Consider the following 7,603-nt stretch of genomic DNA (forward strand, 5'->3'; position numbering starts at 1 on the left):
CTCTGTTGTTGGTATCAAAACCCTTATTTTAACAGGAAAAGTAGAGGGTTGTCTTATACACCCAGTCATCTTATATGCCAAAAAATACAGTAACTTTGTGCTTTGCTTTGACTAAGAGAATGTGGTAAAGGGGACACTGCATCAGAACTTAGGTTATTTTTGCTTGTTTCGAGGGGATTGGAGTAGGAGAGGGATCAGAATGGCTCTGTGCTCAAGAATCACTTGTGGTGATCTATAGAGGGTTTATACATGGTACAAGGGATCAAACCAATCAGCTGCACACAAGGTAAGTTCCGAATCCCCTGTGCTATCTCTCAGGCCCACAGAACCAGGCCATGTTGGAGAGGGATTTTCTTTGCCAAGCTATGTGCATGGCGATCTGCAAATGAGCTGACAGCAAAACTCAAAGAGGGGAAACTTAGGGCACACTGTGAGTGGGATCACCCAAACAGAAGGGAGTGAAGTTTTTAAGGTCCTGTTTAATTGGGAGGTGGAGAGAAAAGGTTCCGAAGAGTAAAGAAGGAATGTAAGCATTAAAAATTCTAGATAAAGACTGCAACCTCCCTATATGAAGACTGGGTGATCTCCCTCTCACTCTAGCGACTGTGCAATTTTTTACCCCAGTATCCATGGTCAGTCTATCTCATGGGTGGACACTTCCTCATAAAAGTAATTAGGGGCAGCCTCATTTTGTAAAAGGTCTCCTTTTATTAGAAAAGGAAGGCTCTGAAAACATGTCTTCTGTCCAATTGTACCTCAAATTACTTCCACTTTATGCCATGCTGGTGTGCTCAGCTTGTTTTTTCTTTGCCCAAAAAGGTTAGGCAGATTCTATGTCTACATTCTTGCTCTCTTACAAGGGATCAGAAGCTAGCTTCTTGGAGAAGAATATCACCTAGAGAATGGCCCAGTGTTCACACTCATCTAGGCAGAGACATCATGAACCAACTGGTTCAGTTACCTCAAGAATTCAAAACTATGAATCAAAGGGGAGAACACAACCCAGGCAAGGCTGGCCCTGACAATCACCATAACAACCCTAAAAAAACCAATGAAATCATCACATCCCTTGTCTTTGCTACTTCGATATGGTTTATTACATAAATATAATTACCTGACAAAGAAAATATAGTTTTTTTGAGAAAATTAAAATGCTTAATTCTGCCTTTAGATGATTATTTTATCATAAAAGTTGAATAGTTGGTGACCAAAAAATAATTTCTTTAATTATAAAAAAGCACTAATTTTTTTCCTAGTTGGAAAAGAGAAAGGTACACTTCTCCTTGCCAGCTGTTCCATCTGTCCCTATTGACCAGTCATAACTCATCTCCAAGGGCCTAGCTGAGACTTTAAACATTCCTAACTGGATCCTAGAATTCTGCCCTACAAAGGAGGATAAGACTATAGACAACAATACCTAAGGCACTTGGCCAAATACAATTCAAACCAACTGACAACACTCTAGAATCTGGAAGTTTCTGTAATATTTTGTCAGTTGATAAGAACTGAAAGGGCCTTTAAATATGCCCACACAAGACCCCTTTAACTTTAATTTAGTCTATACTAAGTTCCTCCCCATGCTGGGAGCACCTTTTTCTTCTTTGATTTCCAATAAACTTTTGTACATTCCGAACTCTGAGTCTGAACACCGTAACTACTCAATAATTTCAATCTTAAAAATATGGAACTGTGAATGACCACAGAGACCCATTCCCACTCATGCATACATTGTTTGATATTTATAGAATAAGAGCTATTTTAAAGTTAACAAATGGAAATCTTTCCTATAAATAAAGCATAGTTAATATGCAGCTTTACTTCACCCACGGGTATTACTCAGTCAAGTAGTTCTACAAAAACCTTCAAAATACTGAATAGCTTTTTGATATTAATTTGAATAGGATATTTGAGGTGCAAAGAAAAAGAGGAAAAATATAAAGTAAAAATGCCTAAACAAAGAAGAGGTGGTGGAGAGGAGGCTAGAGCAACCCCATCACTGTTTTTGTCTCAGTAGTTGGGGACTCCAAAAAGTTATTACTGGAAACTTACTGTTTTTCATTCCTGAGTGTCACGAAGTAATTTCTTGTTTGGGTTTGTTCATTTGTTCTTTTAATTTTGCTTTATGACACTACAGACACCCCAGAAATTACTCTAGTGTAGTGTTGGACAACAGGGTGTATCAATGGGCTTAGCCTTTCCTAGATGTATCTGGCAGCCAATTAGGATAAGAAACTCAATGGATAAGGCAATGTTTCTCCACCCCTAATGTCACTCTAAATTACATTTCTACTTAATCAAGATACAAGGTAGGAACTTGCTGATGATTTAAAAGAAAGAAGATAAAGTAAATTTTCTCGGTACTGATTTATGCCACTGAGTGATCACGTGACGTATTCTAAATGCCAAAAACAATGTATCACAAAGTAGATGCTTTTATTCCTTCGAATAACCAGTCAACAATGCTTTGTTTTGTTGTTTGTGTGTGGGAGAAATCCAGTTGTTCTGTTTTACGGAGATGTATGAAATTAGTCCCAATCCATTCTGTTTCAATGCAGGGCAGTTGTTGAGATACTTTTATTACAGCTCTTCTCACACCAGAAAAATGTCTACCCAGTAATTAAAAAGTATACTGTGCCACAGGGTGGAAAACAAAGCTCTGCATCTATGCTTTAATTATATTATCTAAAGATTATATGTGTGTATCCACTAACGCTGAAATATTGTTAAAAATATAAATATGAGGGGGCCAGAGTGGTGGCGCTAGAAGTAAGGTGTTTGCCTTGCAAGTGCTAGCCTAGGACGGATGCAATTTGATCCCCTGGTGTCCCATATGGTCACACACACACACACACACACACAAGTATGGGCCCAGAGGGAGTCACTAGTGAGATCTCCCAATCCTTTCAAGAAGAAAGGACCTACTTCCAACCCTTATAGGCTCTTCTAGAAAACAATCAAGAAAATAGGAACCTCCCCAACAATTTCTGAAGTAGACAACACTGCAATCCAGCACTGAGTCTCTCATCCAATTTGCCAAGCATCACTGGGTATGCTCCCAGGAGCACAAAATACCTCTTCAAAGGGCAAAAGGAAAAAAAAAAGATTATTCCTCATATAACAAAGGTCATCAATAACGACTATAGCTAGTACTCTAGCCTATATTTAAAAATTGAGAACTTTTCCCCTAAGATCAGGAATAAATCAAAAGTTTCTACTCTGATAACTAGTTTGGTAGTTTTAAAAGTCTGAATCAGCACCCTTAGCTAAGAAGATAGAAACTGAATCCAAATGGGAAGAGAAGTCAAATGAAGCATATTTGCATATGAAATTATAATATACAAAGAAAAGTCCTAAGAATTTCATCTCTACTGCTAGAAATAAGGAACAAAACCAAGAAAGTGGCAGGAATCAAAAATCAAATTACAAAAATCCATTTAATTTCTAGACACATGGTGCATTAGATAAAAGAAATTAAGAAAGCAATTCAATTTATAATCCCATTAAAAATACCTGGAGTACACATAACAAAGGAAGCAAAAGACGTATGTGCTAAAAATTGTAATTACAGGGCCAGAGAGATAGCATGAAGGTAGGGCGTTTGCCTTGCAATTAGAAGGACGGTGGTTTGAATCCCAGCATCCCATATGGTCCCCCCACTTGAGCCTGCCAGGAGTGATTTCTGAACAGAGAACCAGGATAAACCCTGAGTGTTGCTGGGTGTGACCCAAAAACAAACAAGCAGGAAAAAATTGTAATTACACATTAATAAAAGAAATAAAAGACAAAAAGTTTCTATTCATGGACTGGAAAAGTACATTGCTGAAACGAACATATTAGTTCAAGACATTTACAGATTCAATGCAAACCCAGTACTAAACAATTCTAAAATCTGTATGAGACCATGAAAGAACTCAGTCAAAACAATTCTGAGAGAAAAGAAGAAAATAGAGGCATCATATTCCCTGGCTTAAAACTAGAGAAAGATAGTTTAAAAAAAAAAAAGTGAAATGGAGGGCTGGAGTGATAGCACAGCAGTATGGCGTTTACCTTGCACGTAGCTTACTCAAGAAGGACCTGGGTTTGAGCCCCAACGTTCCATATGGTCCCCCGAGCCAGGAACGATTTCTGAGTGCAGAGCCAGGAGTAATCCCTGAGCATCACTGGGTGTGGCTCAAAAACAAACAAACAAACAAAAGGAATGGAATGGAATGGAATGGAAAAAAAAACATATATAAGACCAATAAAGGAAAATGATAGAAATTTCAGAAATAAGCCTGTACATTATGGCCAGTTAATTTGTAACAAAATATTAAAGACAGAGACTAGAGAGATAGTATAGTAGTGGGTAGGTCTCTTGCCTTGCACTTGCTTTGCACTTGCCTGACCTGTATTTGATCATTGGCGTCCCATATGGTTCCCTACCCCTCTCCTGAATACCCGGGAGTGATCTGTGAGTACAAAGTCAGGAGTAACCCCTGAGCATCACTGGTGTGACTAAAAATTTTAAAAAAGGACAAACCTATCAAAGATAACCCAAAATATGAAGAAATCAATGCTTTTCAACAAATAATATTTCAACTAAAACTTGGACAACCAGATTCAAAAAGGGGCTTAAGAAAAAAGGAAAGAGAGAAAATATATAACAAAAAAAAAAGACCAAAATTACAGGCAAAAATTAAATCAAAACATTAATTAAAACCATATAAAACAGATAAAAACATAAACAATACAATCTTGGAAAGACAACAACTTGTTTGGGGGCTCAATTCCAAGGAAAGAAAACAAAAGTCAAAATAAATAGGGTTGCGTCAAACGGTAAGCATTTACATAGTGATACAAAATAGAACCTAAACAAAGAGGCTGTCTAGTTACCACTGCGAATAAATATGTTCATGGAATGCATGCCACTAAGAATATCCACAATATATAACAAATTCACTCAAGTCAATAACAACAAAATACCCAAACCATCCCATTAGAAATGAACTCAACCTCTAGAAGAATTCCGCTTATTTTCAGCGTATTAGACTTTTACCCCAGTTTATTACTTTTCTCTTCTTCAAACAAAACCACGTAACTTGAACTAGCTAGTCCTGCCCCCCAGTTAGAGGGGGAAATAAGGGAGGCACCAGGACCAAACAGGCGCAAGACTACTAAGTAGTAGGCTAGATACAGAGGGGACCACATATTCTAGCAACCCTGGGGGTGAGGGAAGAGGATATGGGAAGTAGGACAAAAAAGGAGGTGTAGGGAGGACAACTTGGTGATGGGAATCTCCCCTGATTTTATGTAAATATGTACCTAAAATATTATTGTCAACAATATGTAAGCCACTATGATCAAAATAAAAATTATATTAAAAAAAAGAAAAAGAAATGAACTCAAAAATCTGAATAAATAGTTTTTCAGGAATGGCATGAAATCTGTATGCATACATACAACAAATAAACAAGAAAATGAAGGTGGAAATTCAGACTCAGTTCCAAAATATCAATTTTGCCAATGCAGAGATCACACTTAACTCTAGAATTAGCATTGAAAAATACTACAAAAAGGGTATGATCATAGTAGTTTTTATCAAGTTATTAAGGAAAAAGGATATGTAGTTTTAGTTGTGTAAAACTAAACTTGAACAAGACTTTTGAATATTTTGCACATAATTCAATAATGGCCAATTACTTGCTAATAAATTGGGACACATTTAATAACAATTGTCCTTCTTTGTGTTTTGTTTTTCATATTTGTTTTGTTTTTACATCATGTGTGGTGCTTAGAGTTTACTCCTGCCTCTATGCTCAAGTCGAGTGCAGGTCGACAGCATGCAAGGCAAGTGCTCTAACCACAGTACTGCCTCTTTGGCCCTCTGTGACTTTCTAATGCTTTAAATTGCTCAAGATATATAGAATCATAAATAAAAGGATAAAAATTAAGGCGGTTTCTCAAATAATTTTAAATTCTTATTTATTACTCATAAAATGGCTAAAAATTGATAGATACATAATACACAGTGCATAATTTAAAAGACCTTCATCAACCAGAGAAGCTCATTGGTTTAATCTGATGTAAATGGTCAGAAAATCTTCAGTTCCTTTCTCTTTAGAACCATTAACTTGCATTTTTGTGCTCACTTTGGCAACACATATACTAAAACTGGAACCATACAGAGAAGATTAGCACAGCTCCTGTACAAGGAAGACACGCATTCTATTTAGTTATGATCAAGAAAAGAAGTCTTAATATAGTTTTATTTAATTTAATTTATTTAATGAAGTATTTTACTCAGATGTATTAAAGAAATACAGCAGAGTGATTCTCTGTAACTTCATCTGAGCCTGCATTAAGAGGAAAGTTTTGAAAAGCATTGAGTTCCATTTTTCAAATGAAAAAATAAATAAAACAATGATATTTGAATATGTCCATGGAAAAAAACTGAAAGTCAACTCTTTCCATAAGTACACAATTTTTTCCAGTCTACCATGTTCATTTTTCTCTTTCTAAACTCTTTTTATAGTGCCTTGACCATATTGTCTTAGCTCATGAAAGCATTACTAAAATAAGTTAAAAATAAATAGCCCGGGACCGAAAAGATAGCATGGAAGTAAGGTGTTTGCCTTGCGTACAGGAGATCAGTGGTTCGAATCCCGGCATCCCATATGCTCCCCTGAGCCTGCCAGGAGCGATTTCTGAGCATAGAGCCAGGAGTAACCTCTGAGCACAGCCGGGTGTGACCCAAAAACCAAAAAAAAAAAAAAAAAAGAACACCAATAGGTAGGTAAGTATGCAACCCAATGGACTGAATTATGACTGAGAATGTTTCCTTTTCTAGTCTTCCCCAATTTCGGGACTTTAAGATTCATTCATTCATGCTGAGCTGGTATTCTTTGTGTTTCTCTTCAGCCAAATGTACACGAGTTCTAAGAAGACACAATTTAATAGGAGGCTGATAGTATTTTTTTCTCTCATTTTAAATCCTCCTAGTTTTCAGTTGTGGCACTTGGAAACAATCTTTAGCCTTGATCCCTGATGTCACCCTCCAAAAAAGAGAGGACAGATTTGTAATAGAATCAGATTTGTGATACAATAATGTTCAGAGTTCTTGGACACTTTTCCCCCCACAATTTAAAAAAATCTACTGTAGTAATGTTTGAACACTTAAAACCAAAATTTTCCAAGACTGAAAACAGTTCTGCTTTGTTCCAGGTCAATAAGGAAGCAAGTGAGCTTTGGGTCCCTCAAGAATGATGCTCTGAGTCTCAGGGTTCTCAAACTCGCAGCCCGAGGGATGTTTGCGGCCCTCCATACAACATTTTGTGGCCCTACCCTAGAGGAATCTTTTTTGTTTTGTTTTGTTTTAGTTGTTTGGGTCACACCCCCCAATGTTCAAGGCTTACTACTACTGACTTTGCACTCAAGGATTACCCCGACTTTGCTTCCTGTGGCCCCCAGGTAAACTGAGTTTGAGACCCCTGCAAGTGTTCCCCAATAATACAACATGACTTTACTGGAACTTGGATTAAACAGCAAGGGCCGTCAGGAGCTGGGACAGGCATCTCGACAGATAGCCCCTGCTGGGATCCTGTTGCCTTCATCATGTCCTGACATG

The 7,603-nt window shown here is 37.3% G+C and overlaps 1 non-coding gene across 1 annotated transcript; it reads left to right on the forward strand.

Moving 5' to 3' along the window:
• Positions 1-6,120: 6,120 nt before the first annotated feature.
• Positions 6,121-6,227, forward strand: LOC126025290 (U6 spliceosomal RNA). Its single transcript, XR_007501316.1, has one exon. It is a non-coding gene; the product is annotated as a U6 spliceosomal RNA (small nuclear RNA).
• The last annotated feature ends 1,376 nt before the right edge of the window (positions 6,228-7,603 follow it).

This window comes from Suncus etruscus, chromosome 12 (genome assembly GCF_024139225.1).
Source record: "Suncus etruscus isolate mSunEtr1 chromosome 12, mSunEtr1.pri.cur, whole genome shotgun sequence".
NCBI lineage: Eukaryota > Metazoa > Chordata > Mammalia > Eulipotyphla > Soricidae > Suncus > Suncus etruscus.